This window comes from Tenebrio molitor, chromosome 8 (genome assembly GCF_963966145.1).
Source record: "Tenebrio molitor chromosome 8, icTenMoli1.1, whole genome shotgun sequence".
NCBI classification, from domain to species: Eukaryota; Metazoa; Arthropoda; class Insecta; order Coleoptera; family Tenebrionidae; genus Tenebrio; species Tenebrio molitor.
This window is the reverse complement of record NC_091053.1, coordinates 5,150,436-5,173,173: the sequence shown is the minus strand read 5'-3', so window position 1 is coordinate 5,173,173 and position 22,738 is coordinate 5,150,436. Positions and strand designations below refer to the sequence as shown.

Sequence of the window (22,738 nt, the reverse complement as noted above, 5' to 3'; positions counted from 1 at the left end):
AGCGTGGTCTTCGAGGAATATGGATAGCTGAGGATTTGACCTTTGACAGAAATTCGGCGATCGTTGTGTCATCTTCTAATTAGTAATTGAAAGTTTGGAAAAGGGTCACTTTCTCGGATTTTATAAATATTTGCGTTGCTGGAGACCGGAGGTGTTTGAACTGGATGTTTGCGAGAAAATTAACTGCTGAGGGCATTTCTCTGTCGCCGGAACTGAAGATTTTTCCTCAATGAAGACCTAAACACACCCCCTGAGGCTTCCTCGCCTTTGCAACCACGATGATGGGAAGATTCGGGATGTCTACAGTGACGATAGGTGGTACAGGTACTGAGGGGTCAGTACTGATCCAGCGTTCGCCTTATCTTTGATATGAAAGACCTGTTGCCATATCAAGATGTGGTGAAAAAACCCACACAAGACCAGGCGCCCTGGTGGGATTTGAACCCGGCACCTCTCGGATGCAAAGCGGCGCGCTACGCGCTTGGCCACAGTGCCCACAATCATTCAATTGTGAATGCATTTACAGTATTTACACTTTTTGTACATCTGTAGAAAAATGACCAAAACAAAATTTATTGCCTTGGCATTTGAATCGGTACACCAAAACTGAACTTTGATTTAACACTAACCGAGTATTATCTGTTACTCAATTTTTAGCTCTTTTCCTACATTTATTTAACATTTACTGAAAAACGCTGCTTTTACCTACGACTGACAAACTCTCATATTCCCATATAAAAATGATTAATAAACTTGTTTAATACGTTCTTACAAAACCAATCAGTACTGAACTTTTGCACGAAGTAAGAAATTATCAATAATGACCAATTTGGTACAATAGACGGGCACAACAATACTTCAAGTGTTGTCTAATAGCTGTCGCTCTAGGGGAATCATCGCATATTAGCACATTTATGAAAATATAATAACACACTGTACTCACAAAATAAGCTTGATTACCATCGTCGAATGAGTTATTGTAATGGAGAGTAATACTGAATAGAGTTATTTTCGCGGTACCACTTAATAGTTTGTTCGCAACAGTACCCACATAATATGGAGTAGTTCTGCACGTTCTAATGTCATACACATAAATACCAGTCTCATTATTCCCTCTTACACAATTGATTGGCGAAAGTACCTATCAGTACCCACTTATTACAATTTTTGATAATAAACGCTCCTCACCGTTTGCAATTATCAAGATTTATACTCGAATTACTACGATCGGCTAATCTCCAGTTAGTTAAACGCCGGAGCATACTTGGCACGACGTCGAGTCACGTCGGTACTTCACCGAAAGGTTCCCCCAATTAAACGATCAATCTCTTCCTAAAATGGACCCGACAAGACTTTTGTCCTCACTTCCGCTTCGCCTTTATTACAGTTTCGTGCATTTCGTAACGTCCAACACGTCAAAACGCAATTACAAACCCGGAATCGCAACTGGTCCAAATATAAGTACTCAATAACCGATCTCCAGGACGATAGTGTGACCGTTGACCTTTCAGTGTTGTCTTTGCCCGAAGACTTCCTCGAACTAGACTAATAGCTTCGAGATTGTAATCTGGAGCTTGTAGCGATCTGTTTACATTTCGCCCATCAGTCATTAGGCGAGTGAACACGAGCGAAGACAAGGATTGATGGTACCGCGATGACATTACAGTACTGAAGAGCAAAAAGAGTCCCGGAGGAGATCCCTGTGGCACAGTCGCACACCAATAACGACTAATAAGACGCGGACAAGGATTGGTGGTACCGCGATGACATTACAGTACTAGAGAGCAGGAAGGGTCCCGGAGGAGATCCCTGTGGCACAGCCGTGTACCAAGAACGACTGGAAAGACGCGGACAAGAATTGATGGTACTGCGATGACATTACGGTACTAGAGAGCAGGAAGGGTCCCGGAGGAGATCCCTGTGGCACAGCCGTGTACCAAGAACGACTGGAAAGACGCGGACAAGAATTGATGGTACTGCGATGACATTACGGTACAAGAGAGCAGGAAGAGCCCCGGAGGAGATCCCTGTGGCACAGTCGCGTACCAATAACGACTAGGAAGACGCGGGTTTGGAGTGACAGCCGCCACAAGGCAAGCGTCACACGTGTGATAGGAAGGGTCCACAAGTGGGTCACTGTGGCTAACACGCGAAACGACGGACTCGTCAAGGAATAATCAAGCAATGGAATGTTGATACATCGAAACATTCTTAATTCTACACAAATATTTCCAATTTTTGCTCTTTCGGAGCGTTACATAACTCGAACAAGATTCTTCCAAAAAACTAACCTTGTTACACATTTCTTCCTCGAACGAAATGTCAGTTTGTGTTTGTTTATCGGCGCGACCTTTGCGCAGCAAATCAGGATATGGCAAATGCAATTATCCCCAAAATAAAATTGCCACTGGTTTTTTTTTTTGGGCGAAATGAGTCGCTCTCGAAAAGTAGCGTGAGATACTCGCTGCTCTACAATTATTCAATAAAGCGGTATTAACGCTGTGAAATGGTAAAATTGAGTGCATCGCACGGTGGAACAATGGTGTCGGATAAAAATATGGGTTGCCGGTGGCGACGACCCATCATATGGCGGTGTAAAATTAATTAACGACGAGGAAATTGAAGAATCGAGGAAATAGGAGAGCAATGGCTTGCTGTTTATCAACTGGAAGAAAGTTTTTGTTGCAGCACCACAAATAAGACATACTTAACTTTCAGTTTGCAACTTAATTGTTGTTGAAGAGTCGAACTGAATTTTTTATTTAATTGGACGTGATTTCTGGTTTTTTCGAGATTTGGACTTGTGACAGATATAGCTTTGAGAAGTTACAGTAATTACATTGTGTTAGGTATTTACACAAACAATACAGTAATCTGCGGAATATTAACAAATTTCATTTAGTAAAAATACAATAGAAAGTGAGCTTCAGTGATAAAAATTTCGTGAGAAATGTTCATACATAACAGAGACAGATTCCAGAAGTTGATTCTCTTCTGGTCTGGATAAGAACGCTAACAAAAAGTTCTGTTTATTTTTTTTGTACTTTATTATATCTTTCTGTGTGTCTGAGGACAGGTCCGACGCAGAGCACATAAAGCCACCTCACAAATTATATATTTAAAAAAATATACTCTTATATTCAACTGACACCACGAAAATGTCCTTTGTACCGTGGAGAATTCCCTCTAAATTTAAAATTCAAATTCACCAAAAACTCTGTTTTAATTGTTTCTGTATTTGTTTTTTCTCTGTTATTGTTTGGAATATGTCCATTTAAATAAAATTTCTATTAAACCAATATTTTTTATTTATGTTTAATTTATGTTAATTCAAATCATTCATATTTTTTTCTGGTACAATCTGACGTCAAAAATACATCACTACGCGGCCTCCAAAGAGTCAGAATGTTATAATAAAATACATAAATTTAAATATCGTTTGATGTATTTTTTGAATAATAATTAATTAATAACAAATTTGTTTCCTTTCGTGTTTATAGTATATCTCATATACCTCGTGACAAATTGAGCACAAAACACTCATTTAAATTACCTTAGATTTTTGGTACTGATGATGATACTCATTATCAACCACCCTGTATATGTGAAAAAAATTTCCCTATATCTATTTAGGTACCATCAGGATCTAACCAATTTTTTTATGTTATGGACACAACTGTGGAAAACGACTCACTCTGTATATACGAGTACGTCTATGGTCAAACTAATCATTCAAAAAAGTCATTTAATTGTAGAATTATAACTGAGCCAAGACTGACAAATACAATCTGCATTAATTTTTTTCTGAGCTCTTACGTAAGTCAGTACTTAGAGAAATAGGAAAACTGCTTCAAACCATTGCATAAGAATAATTTTTTGCAATATGATCAATGTGATCATTATTTAAATGATGCTTCACCAAATTGTTATTGCAAATGTGGTACAAAATGAAGAGCACTTCTTGTCGTAATTATCAGCGTCGTATTATATTTTCTTCCATAATTACACAAGAGCGTACCCATTCATTCCTTCACTTTTTTACTCTGAGAACTGTTGCAGAAGTCATTTCCTCGACAATTGCGCCACACGAAAACTGAGTAGGTTCTCAAGTGTACGGAGGAAAACTGTGTTTTCCTGTGTTTTGTTATGTTTTGACACCCTGTAAACCTACATTATTTGGTGTGATGCCAACGAGACCGAATTAATTATGCATTGCCAAATTTTAAACAAACAGAACAGATGTGATTATATTTCGGGTGTTCATTTAAATTTATCGTCAAAGTTGGCGTTGAAGAGTCGATTGTGAACGCACCACTCGTCAGTCTGCACAGTAAAAACACAAACAACGCAAAAAGTGTGGTTAGATTTAAACAATTGTCTGTAATCCGTGATGCGTTCACAATCAACTCTTCAACGCTTACTTTGAGATACAAATACATATACATACAGGGTGATTTTGAAAGTTGTGCATATATTTTACTCACGAGCTACTGGCTTCATGTAGAACCCGGAAAAAATATTTAAAAAATTCTATGTCAAAAAATAAAATGACATTTATTTTTTATTTTTTGAGGTACAATTTTTTTTAATTGCTTTTAGTCTTCGTAGGTAAAATTTCGGCACATTTTAAAATGACACCCTTGTATATCATGTTTTATAAAATATACGCCAATGCGAAGTAACCTATAGGAAATATGCTTTAAAACAAGGAAACCGCATTGGTGTACGTTTTATAAAATATGATATACAGGATGTATTTTTAAAATGTGCCGAAATTTTACCTACGAGGTTGTTTGACAACGTAGAAGACTAAAATCAATTAAAAAAAAATTGTAGCTCAAAAAATAAATGTCATTTTATTTTTTGACATTTAATTTTTTAAACATTTTTTCCGAATTCTACATGAAGCTCGTGATTAAAATATCTGCACAACTTTCAAAATCACCCTCTATATGATAATGGATCTTAAATTAGAACATTTTTGTTAAAAGACAAAACGTTTAATCTTAGATTTAGGTTTTGTTGACAAAATAGAAATTTTTCTTAGCTGACTCGTAATTATTAGTGCAACCTAAAAACACATTAAACTTTTGTCGTGCTACTGAGATACAATTAGTGAAGCGTTTTCTAACTGGCTAATTCATCTTTCACCAAATTCACTTAAAAATTTTACTTAACCGGTTGAGCACGGTCAGAATTGACAAGACATAAAATCGGTAATAAAAGTGGATTCATGTCTATCAAAGACTGGGCTTGGATGTTGTTTATTATATTATTTCAATATTAAAACATGCAAGGTAAGTTTGTTTAAAAGTGGAGTTCTTTGTAAGAAAATCTTGTTTTGGGAATTTCGTTCTGATCCACAAGGCAAGCAATTCTGATTCTTTCAAATGTCTAGAGATGTTAATTACTGTAGTTTCAATTTGGTTGTAGGTCGTAAAATTTTATTGGATATTATGAGCGATTAACAGGCACAATGGTTGGGTTTGAAAAGGTTGGGAAGCGGCGCGTGCCGTTTGCCGTACAATGCAAATATATCAAATGTACAATACAACCCTGCTTAAAATATTACCTGCTAGTGGTAAAGTAGGATTTATAAGCCCCGCAAGATCTTTAACTTAAAGTACCATAAAATTTTACGACCTACAACCAAATTGAAACTACAGTAAGTGCTGTTTTAAATTGTAAGATTGTACAGAAATGTTTACATTTTTAATTTACTAAATGGTCATGTAGTTAAATGATCAAAACTCTTGCAGAGCCTATAGTTATTAGCTTTGATTTTTTTGGTTTGTAGAATGTAAAGAATAGATCAAATTTTTTTTTTTACTCAACAAATGCATGATAGATAATACCATACTGATTATTATTAAAGAATAGAGAGAATAATAAACAATAATAAATTCACACTAAGACAGCGAGTGGGAAAAAGAACAGAAAGAAGGTTGGATTAAGGTTCATCAATTCAGAAACTTAACAATGAGGAGCAAAAGAAAAAGCGTCATCAAAATCGAAAACCCCGTATCAGATACCATTTAACTCACCAAAACAAAATAATAATCCAACTTGTCAACTCACTGTTATGGTCTAAAAAAAATGAAAACCAAGCTAATAGCCGACCGAAAAATCGTTGAGCTCGTAATGAGAATGACATTAGGGTCACAGTAAGTAAATACAAGAAATAGGTAAAGATTGTGGAATTATGGAGATCATGTAAACAACTGTTTAAGAAATAACATTAAACAGAAAAAGGGATTGGAGACACTGTAGCACGTGGAATGGAAGCGACGCATCGACTAGTGATGTAAATTGCAAAATAACTATTTATAACTTAAACAAATTACGGTTAAATTACCGTAACATTATGTATAAATCATGTGGAAATTGTCGAAAGTGATGTTACTTTCGTATTCGATTAATATTTGTTTGGTAGAATCAATTTTTCAATTTTTGAATCGGATTCTGTCTATACAGTGTGGTGATAAAGTAAGGAACAAAATTTATAATTGCGTTATTTAATGTTTTCAACCAAAACGCTCGAACAGGTCGATTTTATTTTTTAATTAGCCACCTCATGACATTAAAATTTTACTTATGACGTTATGTATTTTTGCACAATGACGTCATCATTGGTTTTTTCAAATGACAACCCCCACTTTTTTCTTCTCTTTTTGATAGACCCTCCTACTAGGTACCTAAACGATGAATAAAAAAATTGTTACCTTACATAACAATTTTTTTGAGAAAATGACAAATTTAATGTAATTTTTAACGTAATAGTTCTTTATGTCACAAGTGGGGTAAAGGCATTATTACAACACGACTGTAAAAGTTGAACGACAAGGTCGTAGACCGAATCGAGTCATCACACGAATAGTATAACAATCCTTTGTGACATTCAAATTTTATTTACGACTGTTCAGAATTTGTTAAAAATCAAAGTATTGCGCTTGAAACCATATTTGACCTCTCGCATTATTTTTTTTTGCAAATATCATACAGTGAATAGTTCCTTAGCGGACACCTCCTGACAACGGACATTTTTGTAGAAACGTAATTATATGCATATGTATTAAGTTTTCCCAACTCCCATTAACGGACACCATCTCACAATGGACAATTAAAGATTTCCCCATTGATGTCCGTTGTTGAGAGGAAGATTTGATTCAAGGAGTAAGATATGAAGAAACCTACAAATGTTTTGCTGAATGATAGGTACTAAGAAAAAAAAAGTGAAAAATACTTCAAATGAAAAGGTTATATTCGCTTATTTCGAACGATCTTTGGACTTATTATGCATGTTGTGGACAATGATCTGCATGAACATTTACACAATCTTATCAAGTTGGTGCAAGATGCGGACAATACAAAATTTTTGCTGATAAAGGTAAAATGTTTAAGATGGTATGATATCATCTTCATAGTATTTTGATTTCAAGGTTATATATTATTTCATACATTGATAATTGGGCTTGGTAGAACTTGCAGGGAACAGGAACTTACAAATCTGCTTTCAAAAAACGTTCAACAAGAAGAACAGGTTTTCCATTTATATAATAATATCAAATACGAAAACAAACATTTTTCGAATTTTTTTGTTGTAAGTGTTGGACGTATTGACGGACTAAATATGATTGAAATTATACTAAAATATACGAACGATTTGGTTGTCCTTTGTAGAAGTGGCAAATGGATCAAATAGCCTGTTAGAATACGCTTGAGAAGATGACAGAGAAGATTGCTTCGTCTTTTAAATCACCACCTCCAAAAGAACATACAACATACAAGACAATGTTTCCGGAGATCATCTAGGTACGTCATTACTTGCACATTGAGGAGTGCACCTTTTAACTGTAAAGTGTCATAGTGGCGAGAAATAGAAGTAAAAATAAGAACAGCTTCCAGAGTTCTAAGAAAAACAGAAAATATGAAAGCTTCAACAAGTATGCATTAACAATGAAAAATTGGAACTTTTTAACAAAAATTTGTCAGAATGACCTCATCTAGAATCAATTTGTCTAAATATAATAAATGTGTAATTAATAATTACATCATTCTTATTGTTTATGTTATTTCCAGGTATAATTTGTGTTGTTTACGTTTCAATAAATTTTGATAACTTTATTTATTCCCTCATTTGGAATTAAGTAATAAATTCATTACGTCACTAGTGTGATAATGACCTTCATTTTCTACCGCACATGAATGACATAATACAACCTTCTAACAATTTTTGATTTAAAATTATCATTACCATAAGATACAATCTACCAACAAGAACAATCTTCCAAACCCGCCTTGTTGTATTTCCTTCATTTTATTACAATCCTCGCCGCCATTATTATTATTAGAATTACACGATTGGTGTCATCCATGATACAATTAGTTCCTCCGCTAGAATGATTTAATTTCGTAAAGTTGCGATGCCACGATGTACGATTCCTTACGTTCCGTCGATCAGGTCAAGGAGTACACGAGGATGGATCACAATCACTTGACCGTCAAAGAGCAGTCATGAGAGCGCGCAAGATTCGAATTTTTTCCCATAAGCCCGCGATTATTTATAACAATTATTTCATTAACGGAAAGGTCACCGCAGAAACCGACCGATTTGCCACAGCCTGTCGGTGAGAGCCGGGAAGTGGTTCGAATGTGATAAATGTCGAAATGCGAACTGAAGTGGAGTGAAGGTGTTTGAGGACGAGTGCGGTGAAGACGGAGGTCGTTGTGACAATCGGGATTTTGCAGAGAGAGTTGGGCCCTATGCAGACCCGTGCGGGAGGCAACGAAAATCACTCTTTTTCGGACGCACTTTTTTGGATGCGGGCCGTGGCGCCATCTGTTGGTCTGTTTAGTAAGTTAGCAACGAAACCGACAAAACCACAAATTGACCTGTCACCATAAATTAGGTAAATAAGTGATTGTATTGCAAATAGTAAATTTCTAGTTCTGTTGGCAAGCTTATAACAAATACTGTTAAAAAAAATTGTTGATAAAAAATAAATTTGTAATAACTTTTGCTTTGTAGTCGCCTAAAAATGTAATGTGCACCTGTACCAAAAAGCGCCTTTTGTCCTCGCCTGTACAGCCTCGGCTGCGCCTCGGCCAGAAAACTCAGACTCGACCTTGATGCACAAAAAATTATTGAAACATCTTGTGGGACAAACATTCAAGAGCAGTAAAATTTTAATTTAAAAATTCGTCAAATTGTGTATCATTTAAAAAAGTTGCAACACAACTACTAATGCTTGCTTGGTATAAACATTCTCTCACATATAAATGAAATTTGGAGAATTTTTGAAAGTAATTGATATTTTGAACTAGAACTTAATTTTAAAAATAAGTGATTTTACAAGTTTTTGTGTTAAGTTTTAATATCCAAGTTAAAATTTTCAGCGAAGCAACAACCTAAATAGGTTAAGGAAATTAAAAGATAAGGAAGAAATCATTTCTGGCAACTGACAGGTAGATCGGCGATCCACGTTTTCTGATATAATTCAAACTGAGAACTTATCGAAATTTCAGGATTAAATTAAAACATAAAGTCGGTAATAATATGATAGATAATGACAGGCTAGACCAGTGCCCGAGGACTGTTTCATGAATATATTGTAGATCCTTTCAGTTTAACATTAATTTACCAGAACACACACACTTGCATGATTTATGGTTTTTTTATGATGGCGAAATCTTACAATTTTACATTCTCACAATGATTTATTCAAACTGGTCAAATTACATTTATATTTTCTCTAGAAATATTGAAGAAATTTCTGTGTCTAAGGTTACAATAATTGAAACATATTGAATCTGAACCCAAAAAAAAAACACTGGGCTCTGTTATGACTTGGGGACTTTTCGGACTAGAGACCGTTATAACCCTCGGTCTCCACCGAGGGGGAGACCCCCTCCCTCGGGTCGAGTGCTTTCAGAGGATGTTGTCATTGTAGCAACACGTATGACTCCACAGGACTTGAGGAGGAAACTTCTGAAAAAACGCATCTTGTCAACTACGTCCAGCCAGGGATTCGAACCCCGAACCACCCGAATTTAAACCGGACGCGTTTGCCACGCATCCACGGCGCTCGCTTCTGATTCCAAATTTCCTGGTATTTGTGTAAATAATGAAAATTTCAAGAATTAAGAAATATTATCTTTTTTATTTTATTTTACATATTTTAGGTCCATTCTAACACAAGAATTTTTACAAAACCATTAACTCAAATATTTTACATCATGTAATACTTTTTTGAACTTCTGTGGCTTCGTCAAAGAATTAAATTTTGAACAAGTATTTTTGTAATTTAAAAAATATGTTTTTATTAATGTCTCTGACGTATATCATCCAACTTTTTGAAAAAAAACTTTGAAACAATTCTCCAAAAATAGATTTAGTATTAACTGGACAATTATGACTGAAAAGTTAAAAATAGACATATTGCAAATAATTAAAAAGAGAATTGAATTTCTTTCCTGCTGTAGCAGTTGAAGTGGTTTGTTTCAAAATGTTAAAGTAGATACCATTTTGACTCTCATACCACTGCTTAGATTATGGAAATTATTATAAAAATGTGTTAAAATTTTAGCTGGTTGTTCCACAAACTTTCGAAGTATCTCTGTGAGAAATATTGTTGCAAAATCACACTTTTACTCTTCCACATCTGATCAATAGGAGATAGTTCAGGCGACAATGAGGGTCAATCGAGCGTTGCCTCCAGGAATTCCGTCATTACCTTGAATTTACTAGAATGTCTTTTGTAATGAATTTTTCATCATCAACGGCAAACAACGTTACATTTGGATTTTGTGTGTTTTTATGTAGGTTATTTATGTATATCGGGTCCGAAACAGACCCCTGTGGTACGCCATATTTTAATGGTAAGAGTCTTTATCATTTAATTGAACTTTGTCTTTCAAATAGGTTCTTCATCTATTACTTATTTTTCTGGACACAATACAAAAAATAGAATAAGAAATTTGCAATTCCAAAAGTTACAAGGAAAAAAAATATATATAGGTATTTATGTTATCTTGCAAAATTTTAATTTCCTTATTATCAACGCAAACAAACATATTTCGTTTCTCTTCAATCTCTCAATACACATCAGGTATCTTTTCTAGTACTAATTTGGTACTAATTAGGGAAAATTACTTTCTTCAGCACCATCACATTTTCCTCTTAATTGAATTTTTCCAAATTATCTCATTAGACACATTTTAGAGATTTTGAACATTTTGCTTTGTTTATTTTAGAATATCGATCCTGCCCAAGTTTTCCTTTAAAGAAAGTTTTTTCCGTACATCCTTTGCTAAAATCATGAAATTTAAAATTCCCAATCAACTTGTAGTACGAGTACCATCAAGAGTTGCCTCTCTTAACTGTTACCATTTTAGACAAAAACAGTAAAATTCCAGTGTGTGAATCTCGTCGCTCTCTACATTGTTATGTAGATCAGTGACATTAACAGCTCTTAATTAAACCACAGCTCATCTCATTGCAACTGATTTTTACAACGAGACAGGAAGAATCTTCCGTTATTTACGTAACACACATTTCACACAAGTGTGTTACAGACGATTCCAACAACAGCCAATTCCAGTGCTTTGACAATTTTTAATAAAGAATCTGTGACCTAAAAAATCACGAGAATGTATTCATGTAATTGGTGTTTATTGTAGCGATATTATTTTTTAATTGTCCAACACACACTTATTGTTGCTTTGTATGTTGGCTAATAGCGTATTGCTTCTTCAGTTCATGGAATAATCAATGTTATTGTTACATTTATGTCGAAGGAGTTGCAATGCTCCTGTTAATTGCCGTTGTGAGGTGTGCACAAAAGTGGATAATTATGCACGTCTAAAGGTGATGTTGCACTTTAGAAGTGCGGCTTTTTCTTATTATCTAAAGTGGATCAGTGTTGGGCAAGATAGCAATTTTAATTTTGACTGTCTTATTTGGGCTAGCTGGAAGGACAATAAATCGAAGACCTAAATTGTGAAAATGCCACCGTTTTATCTATGTTAATAATAGAGAGAATCGGTTTGGTAATTATTTCAGCAATCTTATTTCGAAAATTTTTACAAATCTGCAACGTCACCTCAGATTGTTTGTTTCTCGAGTGCACCCGAAGACTTAGGATTGTGGTTTGGTTTGTGCAGAAAACGAGTCCACTAAAATTACAAATACTAACAAAAAAATTTTTTTTTCAGTTTTCATTTACAGATTTTCCACTGGTTATCGCTCCGCCTTCGCGCAGATATTTCCAAGGTCACAGCCCATGACAGAATCCAAGGCCTCTACACTAATGTAACGCTGGGCCACACTTTCAAATAATATTAATGTTAAGAATGAAAAATTAAAATGTTGCCAATCTGCATTATAAAAACAATTATCTACCAGGTGAGATCTACAAAAATTTTACTGTTATTGTTTAGTAATACTTTGTAACTTTCTACCGCTCACAACTCTACATAAATAAACAGCAGAAGCCATTCTACTTGGTACCACAATAATGACAAACTTTTATAACCAAACATTGTAGAATTAATTAATTTCGGATAACATCTACGAAATATCAAGTCAAATGTTAATAGATGTACCGATTTTTATTTGAGTTTCATAATATTTTTTTGTCGACCAAATCTCATTTCCTTCCTTCTTTCATTCGTTACATGCAAATATTTTAGTGAAATAAGACTGAACAACTTTGCCAAAACAGAACAGGAATGATGTCAGATTTGCAAAGAACAATACATTTTAAAAATTATTGTTTAATCCATTTTTGAGAGACATCGATGGTTAATTTGAAATTTTGATTGCTTTGGAACCATTTTAAACATATTGCTCAAGAACATTTTACAACTTTCACATTCACCTTGTATAGCAATTACAAAAAAATATCTATACATTTTTTTTTTTTAAGTTACGTTAGTAGTATTTATATGATAGTTTCTTTCTCTCTCGTGTCGTTAAACTGTTTGCAATTTGTCTAAAATTTCCCAATATGACACAAAAAATATTTAGTCTTTTTCCCAATCAATCATCTTCCAGTTGCCCTCTTGGCTTCCTTCAAAAATGCCACCAACTCCAATTTCGCAACATCCTACTCCCATCGCGACCTTTAAATCCCCAGCTTATCGCATTAATTCGATAATTAATAATTCGAGCCATGAAAATCGACCCATTGCTACACTACCGAAATGGGAGCGCCTCGAGCCATCTCGAACCATCAATAAGCGAAGAATGTGCAGATCTCGCGATAAGAAATTACCAAATGTCGGTCACAATTTCATATTAAAAAAACAAACAAAACGGAGCAAATCGACACAATTAAAAAATAATTGAAAAAATATCGCCGATGGGAACGCGCTCCGGTAGCGTTCCACGCGCTGTGAACGCCACACGATGAAAGCTGAAGAGATGAGCAACTTTCCCCTTCATCTAATTATTATTTTAATTCAACTAAAGTCTTCATTCTTATTCCGGCCTGGCATGGGATTTCCTGCCGGCTTATCAGATGCGTGGAACAATTCAATCGATTTTTTTACATAATCCTGTTACGGTTACGCTTGCGCAACGGCGCGATGTGTAACTTTGACCTATGCCGCTAATGTAGAAAAAACAAAGCGGAGGATCTAATAAGACCGATGCAAAATGTTGCAATTTAATTATAGAGGTGCTGAAGACAAGGAGGCTTCGGCGAAAAACGTGCACTCAAAAAGTATTTTTCGTGTCTTTGACTGAAAATGTCAAATGTCAAAATGAAAAGTGTCAAATGTAAATTAGATGCAGAATTGCGAAATATTGTGAAGTATTGGATTTGCACTTTTAAAAATCTTTTGCAAATATGTACTAAAAACACTGTTGAATTTTTTGTTGAATTATAGAGGAATGTTATTGTTATTATTATTATGTATTTAAACACATACTTTTTAGGTTAGTTGTGACATTCAAAAAATATTTTGGACGTTTTGGCAGTCCAAGAGCTGATGGAACGATTTCCTTCAAAGAAAGTCTATCAAAAAGGGAAAAGTCCTAACTGTGTCCTACACTTTGTGGTAGGACGTCAGGAAGGTGAGCAGTAATGACAAAGTTGTTCCGGATATATTGCGCTGTAACGAGCTCGCCTCGCGCTTAGCTCTTTTTCGATTTTAATCTAAGCACGGCGTTCGAAGCGTCAGAACTAGATGTTTATTTTAATTTTTAGTTTAATTTCTTTATAGTCTAAAGCTTGATTTGTGCACATTTTTTAATTCCTAATTACCGCAAGCTAACAATTTTGTAAACGGGGAATTGTGAAGGAAAACAAAGCAACAAAGTTCAGTAGGAAGAATAGAGGAGAAGAAAAAAAGTGCAAGATTTAGGAAGAAATCCAAGACACATATTGAAAAAATTTGCAAAAAATATTGTGAGAGGAGAGCATTTTTCCATATTTGGAAATTTGAACGATTCAACAAGACTATTTGGATAAATTGAAAATATTTCAAAATAACTAGACTAGAAAGCAAACACATAATGTAAAGTATCGGGTGTTCATTTAAATTTCTCGAAGTTGGCGTTGAAGAGTCGATTGTGAACACACCACAGATTATAGATCACGGATCAGCTGTTTAAATCTAACCTCACTCTTTGCGTTGTTTGTTTACTCTGCAGACTGACGAGTGGTGCGTTCACAATCGACTCTTCAACGCCAATTTTGAGAAGACATTTAAATGAACACCCGATATATTATGACTTATAATTTAAAATCTTTTCGAACTCTATCTGGAGAATTCGCACATGTTATTAAGTAACTATTTGTTTTTATAAATACGACGAACACATGTTTCTTGCTAACTTGCAATTTGATTGCTCAATATGGTTAAATTAATAATTAATCATCTTACCTTACTAAAAAGGATGATTTAAAAAACGAATAAGATTAACGACTCCTGCCAAAATTTACAAAATATTGTCAAAACGGTGACGAAAACTTCTTGAAACCTATTTTACGTAAGTAAAAGTAAAACAATTTTTCACCAATATGGTGATTTACTAATTCAGTAAGAGATGACTTTCTAATTTACACCGTCCTTTTTGTGAATCTTATCTTAACAAGGATAAAACATAAAAGGTAAGGATAAAAAAATGTTTAATTTATATACTGCATTATTAGCTCAACCACTCGACTGACCTGGATCTTTACCTGAACTGAATCCTATTGAATAGATGTGGAGAATTTCATTTCCAACAACCTCTATTGATTATTTTTTAGTAGTAATAATAATAATAGCAAAGCACGAAAATCAACACTACAGCTAAATAATAATTTCAAAAATGCCATATTAAAATATTGAAAATATCATTTGAAATGTCATTCAACCATATCTAAGACAGAAAGTTTTTGACCATAACCATATATGACTCGGCAAAAAGATGCAACAAAAATATTTAAGCTACGAGTGCTAAAAGCTATCCACTCTACTGTAAAATATCTTCACGAGAGCAATACAATCAACTGACACTGAGTTATGAAATAGTTTGTAGCAGCTAAAGTAAATATCATTTTTAATTTTTCTGGTCATAAACTTATTTACCTTTATTTAATTTACGTAATAAATAGTTAATAGATTTTCTTTGTATTGTTTCTAATCGAGTAACGTGAGTGTGATGAAGAGGAAACCACACGGTATTGCAGCAATTTTGAGGTTGTTTTATTTATTTTTATTTTTTATTCTTGTACCTCTACTAATTTTGACAACACTCGTTTATATCATTTGACTTGGATATCGCAATCCAGACCTCATTTTAGATCTCCAGAAGCTCTAAATTTCTCTTGGACATCGTCCTCGCCTAACACTAACAGTTTAGTCGTTTAAATTGCAAGATTAGCGAGTAGGCACGCGTGCAAAAAAGAAAAAGTGTATCTCATTTACATGTTACGCGAACGAGATGTAAAAAATGTCAACTGCTGTCACGCATTCCTAACAATCGTTGTTAGTTAGCGCCACGCCACATGAGCACCGCGATGCCTCCATATATTTTTATCCGATTTTGGTGTTTTGACAATCTTTAAACACGTCCTTTCGTAGGCTCATTCTTGAAGTACAAAAAGTCTGATTGTATGAAATGCAAGTCGACAAACTTTTTTTCTTTGTTATAATGGGACAAGAAAAAAAAATACATATTTTCACATTTTTAAATCAAAGCTTCTCGTTTATAAAAATTAAAAAAATGAATCAATAAAAAATCTGTCTTATCTGTCCAATTTTATGAAGTGTAATGTGTAAAATGTAGTCTAAAGTGAAATAAAATTTGAAATTATTTAATTGAAATTATTCAACAATTATCAAAAACTACAATAAAACATTATAAAAATAATTATCTTATTTAATATAAATAGCTTCACTTTGTAACAAGTGATATATCGGGTGTTCATTTAAATTTCTAAAGTTGGCAGTGAAGAGTCGATTGTGAACGCACCACTTGTCATTTTGTGGAGTAAAATCACAAACAATGCAAACAGTGAGCTCAGATTTAAACAGCTGATCCGTGATCTATATCCGTGGTGCGTTCACAATCAATGCCAACTTTGACAGGAAATTTAAATGAACAGCCGATACTTCACAACGTAGACTATTTAAAACAAATGGGTTTGTCAATTTGTTTACACTATCTTTATTCAAAATGGCGTTCAAAAACATACACATGTGAATTGAATTGTGTTTATGTAAAACTCTGGTTATGGCTTTATGTAAGGAAGTTTTATTTAAATGACCAATCAAAACATCTGCCTTATGAATCTACTTTCACAACAGTATTTGTGTTGTGAACAAGAGGAAGTGTAGATTATCGTACAAAGTAGTTGAATGTAAAATAATTTTTGCTTTAAGCAAATAGACTTTGTCAAAATAATGTCTTCACCAAATGGGTAGGAATAAGAATTTCTTTCTCCTCTCTACAGGGTGATTTTGAAAGTTGTGCAGATATTTTAATCACGAGCTACTGACTTCATGTAGAACTCGGAAAAAATATTTAAAAAATTCTATGTCAAAAAATAAAATGACATTTATTTTACGTTTTATAAAATATGATATACAGGGTGTATTTTTAAAATGTGCCGAAATTTCACCTACGAGGTTGTTTGACAACGTAGAAGACTAAAAGCAATTTAAAAAAATGCAGCTCAAAAAATAAATGTCATTTTATTTTTTGACATAGAATTTTTTAAATATTTTTTCCGAGTTCTACATGAAGCCAGTAGCTCGTGATTAAAATATCTGCACAACTTTCAAAATCACCCTGTATAGTTTTTTAACATATTGTTCATAATAGAAATGATGAATTTTTCTTACTTAGTTCTCTTTCAGAAACAGGCGACAACTTTAGGTATAAATTCACTTCACCCAAAAAGCATATCTTCAAAATATTTTTTTAATTTTATTTCGAAACACTGTACAATTTTTTTGAATCTGTTTACACAAAATATGCAAACAAGCGTTTCTACTAGAACAATTCTACAACTGAGAAAACAGTTAACCTCCATCTTGGCCTGAACTACATCCTATTGAACATGTTTAGAACGCTTGTATACCTAGTGTTTTAATTTATTTTGTTCTGTATAAAATCTATACCAACCAATACGAATCCACCCCCACTACCCTTAATTAAATCCCACGTTATCCACTTCGCAGCATTAGAAGAGTTGACATTTCTAACAATTATTTTAGTCGTGTTAACATTTCTCGCTGACCCACTATTTATTTATTGATTTTTTTCTAGATGCACATTCTACCAGTTCGCGTATGTCATTACTTAACACACTAATCCTCTTGCCGAATTATGTAACCGGCGATGATCTTATCGATAAGCTCGCCACAATCTGCGCATCCTCTTATGCAAACGCAGTGCAGATGGACCTGGCGCTGAAATCTGTCAATTGTGCCAAACCGAAAAATTAATCAAAATTGACGAACAAAATTAGTGTTGCGCAACGACGTAGCGTAGCGTAGTAGAAGTACTGGCTGGAATTGTGAACAGGTATTTAGATCGAGGATGGATGTTTGTGTGTTGGTGATTTATGCTCGGACAACATTCACTTGCGGTGAAGATCTTCAGCAGCTGTCGTAGGTGATGCTTTCTTTGCGACCTTTTCGCCGAAGCGAAAGTGCATCTTCATTGGGTAGTAAAATTCGTCTATTAAACTATTTACCAGATATGTCGATTAAGTAAATATGAAAGTGATGAGCGAGTTATGTCACTTCCGCTTCGGAAATGGTTCAAATAATTTTGAACAAGTGGTACAACGAAAATAATTTTTTTCTCTAAAGTGTTGTAAAAGAAACAAGACCAAAACAAATCCAAAAAAATTGTTTTGGAAGTTTTTGAAGTTTGTTGAATGAAACAATAATTTTTACTGGAATTTTAATGCCAAATACTTTTTTTTATTTGCAATTTACATTAATTTTTTAATCTTGACTCTTGGATTAATCAAAACAGAAGTAACGGGCGTTCAGAAAATAACCTGTTTGGAGCGACCCGTGCATTTTTTGAATGTACTTTTTATTAAAACACAGTTGACATTTAGTTCATATTGGTAAGTTTACTTATGTAGGTTAAGCTGTAGTTAATAAAAAAATTAGATAAAAAATTATTAGAAGCTTTGCTGGCCACGTTCAAGGAAAGAACAACAGAATAATAATAATTGAACCCTCAGATTAATTTTTTTTAATTTTCCAAAATTTTATTTTAACAAATATGCATTCAAGAAAAATGGTGTAGCAATTTACGTTTTCTGTTTTGGTCACTTTAAAGTTCACCAACCTGAGAGCTCTAACTCTTAACCATTATCACCATTAGAGTTGTCCTCAATTCCTCATGACCAGGATGTTCAATAAATTATTAAATATTTATGGTTGGTAGTGTAAATTCGAAAGAGCTTCACTGGTTTAGATAACAAATAAAAGAAATAAAAAACCGGACCACCACTACGTCCACCACAAACACAAGACTCAACTATTATAAAACGAAAAATGTATATGTATATTGTATAAAAAATATTTTTTGTTCGAGCTGTCAGAATTTGAGAATTTTCTCCTGTGTGAACGGATTTTGATAAATGTCACAACTTGTGAAAACGAAACGTCAAGCTAATTTTAAAGATTTTAAGCGATTTGGAGCCTTTAAGGGGCTCGCCGTACAAAAAAATGTTGTATTCAACTCGTTCGTGTGTAAATTGGGCTTTTTTGGCACTCGTGGAGCTTTAAAACGCTCGTTTCACTCGCGTTTAAAAATGGCCCACTTGCAAGAAAAAAGGCCCGATTTACACACGAACTCATTAAATAAACTACTAATATCTCTTTATGTATATATGTACCTCTTGTACGTTTTTAATTAGAGAATTATCAGTGTAATTTTGATAAAATTTTCAACAATAGTTACAGTGTTTTGTAACTTAAGTTGCATTATACAAATCATCCACCACTTTGCAAGGGGTGGGGAGTAGCACCCCTATGCGTATGTTCAATTTTCTGACAAAAAAATTAATTGGAAATTTTCAAGTAGTCATTTAAAATTTAAATTCAATTAGGATTGAATCAAGATGAAAACGAAGATGAAAATCAAGATGAAGATCTAGATGAGATGAAGATCAAGATCAAGATGAAACCACTCGGGGCGAAGCAGGGTCAACAGCTAATAAAATATAAATGATGATCTTGTCTTAATTATTTTGTTTTATAAAAGAGAATCTGAGAAGATAAAAACTTGTAATTTATTTTATGACCCATTTGACTTTGAAAAAATCCTCAAGAAAAGGTACAATGTATTACTAGTTTCGATTAGCGAATCTCTGATGGAGCATCTGTTAATATGGATTTTAAGGAAACAAGCATCTGTTAATATGGATTTTAAGGAAACAAAAACCCATTTTCACCGATACAATTCTAATAAACAACGGAATTCCTGGAGAAAACGGTCAATTAGCCTGCGTTGTGGCCTGAACTGTCTCCTATTGAACAGATGTGGAGAAGTGATTTAGGATCTTGCATATCTCACTGAAGCATTAGTGGAACAACTCAACCAACCTTTCAAGGTTGAATTTGAGCATTTATCAATTTGTCAAGATGCTTTGCACTTTTTTTTTTGGTTTCTAAGACATTTTGGAGAGTTCAAAGTTTTTAATTAAAACTTGAATTATTAATTAGGAAATATAAACCAACTAAAAGAGTTCAGCAAAATCCATCCAAAAAGGACGAGAAAGAAATATTTTGAAAAACCTTGGTTTTCATGGCCGACCGCTATACTTAATTCAAAAAATGTATGCTCAGACCTACCTAAGTGTTGTAAACCTGTAGGTCAGGCGCCATTTTAATGATGATTGATGAACTTAAAAGCTATAACGAATTGTCAATATTTTTCGACCATTTTGAAAATTCAATAAATCAAAAATGAATGGTCAATAAAAATTTTAAATTACCTTAGGGTAAATTCCAAAAATGAAGCAAGGTTTTATGAATTGGGTGGCTTGATAGGTTTAGTCCTCATTTAAAAATTGTGTAGATTAGCTCATTGATTCATAAAAATAAATTTTCTTGTAATTTAAGAAAAATTAAAAATAAGAAAACTTGTTAGTAAAAGAAGCAAAGGGAGATGTTTTATCTAGAAATATTTCAGATCACTCTTAAGTGCAATAAAACTGAAATTCAAAATGGTGGAGGAGATATTTTATGAACGCACTATATAAAGCAATAAAGCCTCGTAAGAGACAATTCGCACGGTCATAAACAGATTTTCTGTTACGTTATCAAGTGACATTTCATCTAACCAAGGCTCTAATCGGTTCTCATTCGAGATCTCCAAAACGCATAAACACCATTTCCCGCTTCGCTAAATTATAACTTAATTTAAGATTTCGAAACGAAAATCATTTAGCAAACATTTAGCATCTTTTGTTAAAGTCATAGTGACATTTCCACGACCGTCCCACATTACGAAAGACGTCGAGCGTATTAAAAATTAATTTACAATTTCTCAACATGTGCAAATTTAACAAAGACATTAACACCGAGACGGAAGTCAATGTGAGACAATTCCGGACCGGCTATGGCGGTGTCATCGATACTTTACATAATTTCACAAACCTGACCTATCCACACCGATCAAACCGGTTTCTCGCCGGATCAGATTAATTTCGCCGTTGACAAAAAACTAGGTGAGACAAAAATCGTGTATTTGGGGGAAGTACAGGAGACGAGGTAGGATTATGGGGGAATACCACTGCACATCCTCCAGAAGTTGGACTCACCTGGTGGTAAGTGTCACACTACAACAACAATCACTAGAACTGCAAGTCGGAGCGTGCGGATGAAGAACATCGGACGGCGCGAAGAAGACTGAAGACACCGGAGCGCGCTTCACTGGAAGATGTCGAGATGATCCCAAACAATCGCTCTCTCCACCGTGGTTTCCTAACCAGGGTCCGACCTTTCACAACACTCACACGCATTGCTAACAAAGGCCAACAATTGCGATGGAAACTGTGGAAGATTAGGAAAAGAGTTCACAGCTCCCAGATTCGGAACTGTAACGTGACGGATGTGGTCCCGAAGGTGGAGGGTCGAAACGTCGAGGTGACCTTTACGAAAGGCCGCCTCGACGGCGGATCACGATCGCTGGATTAGTGCACGGTGATTAAAATGCAATTTTGCACTTGGTTTAATTAGAGTGTTGCCGATGAGTCAAGTTTCGATTGGCTACCAGCCGGATGGGAATTGGGTGATACTCGCAAGGTGAAATCGATTGGGATCTTTCGTGATCCTTGAAATTTATGTGGGATAAAGATTTGTCAAAAAGTAAGTGAAAATAAAAAACATGATTTACAATTTTTCAGAAATTTCTATTTATTTTATTTCCAAAAGTTCCAAAACAAAATTAAACCAGTAAGCTACAATTTGACTGTTGATGAAAAATAATTTTCCATTTCTCTATTACTCAATTTTTGGTATTTTCTTTAGTAGGAGATGTCAGCACTAATTCCAAACCTTATAATTAACAGAGAGTGACACTGCGTGTACCATAAAAGTTTGGAACTTGTAAATCTTAGCGTTGTGATTTGCGAACAGAACATGTAAATTTTACCAATAAAAGTAAAGTTTTGGTTGCAGACTGTTTTCTTAATACCTACCTAACACTTGCATCATTTAGAATGTAGTTCTTATCTCGAACTGCTAAATTCTGCTGGTGAACAGCTTTACAGTGTTATATTTAACGTGATCTTCTTTTGTGAGGTTATGGAGAAGAATTTATTTCTCAAACACGGTAACTACATTGTGGGACTGAAATGTCTCATTATGTCCAGGGTTAATTACCAAATGTTCAAATGAGAATCCTTGTTTTTTATTATTTGATAATCAGCGATCAAATTTGTCGATTGAAGGACTAAATGTTGCCAAAAATATCGGAATAAGAATTTTTGTTGAGGAAAAGATAACACCTCCCAGAGCCCAAGAACATTTTGAGAGTCCTCAGCCTGGTCCTAGTGGTCTGTCAGGTCAGGACAGGTCAGTTCAGGCCTGAAGAAGTTTGGTCGTTTATATTGTTTATTTAGAAAATCAATTTATTTTTTATAAAAACAAAATATATTCCTCTTGTTGGAATTATTCTGTGTTTAATTATCCTGAGCTTTTTTATACCGCATTGTGTAACAAAATAACCTTTTCTGTGTTTAGCCAAATGTTTAAGCTTTATGTATGGTTT

The 22,738-nt window shown here is 34.2% G+C and overlaps 2 protein-coding genes across 3 annotated transcripts in view; one reads left to right on the top strand and one right to left on the bottom strand.

Moving 5' to 3' along the window:
- Positions 1 to 14,396, top strand: part of Cad99C (cadherin-99C) — a 170,587-nt gene extending 156,191 nt beyond the window's left edge. For both annotated transcript variants that reach the window (XM_069055246.1, XM_069055248.1), the window contains one exon: positions 14,386 to 14,396. The gene's annotated coding sequence lies outside the window, so the exon portion shown is untranslated. The remainder of the gene's footprint in view (positions 1 to 14,385) is intronic.
- The window catches only part of LOC138136188 (serine-rich adhesin for platelets-like), a 42,378-nt gene extending 20,956 nt beyond the window's left edge, over positions 1 to 21,422 (bottom strand). Inside the window, exon 1 of the mRNA XM_069055245.1 lies at positions 21,288 to 21,422. The gene's annotated coding sequence lies outside the window, so the exon portion shown is untranslated. The remainder of the gene's footprint in view (positions 1 to 21,287) is intronic.
- Positions 21,423 to 22,738: the final 1,316 nt, after the last annotated feature.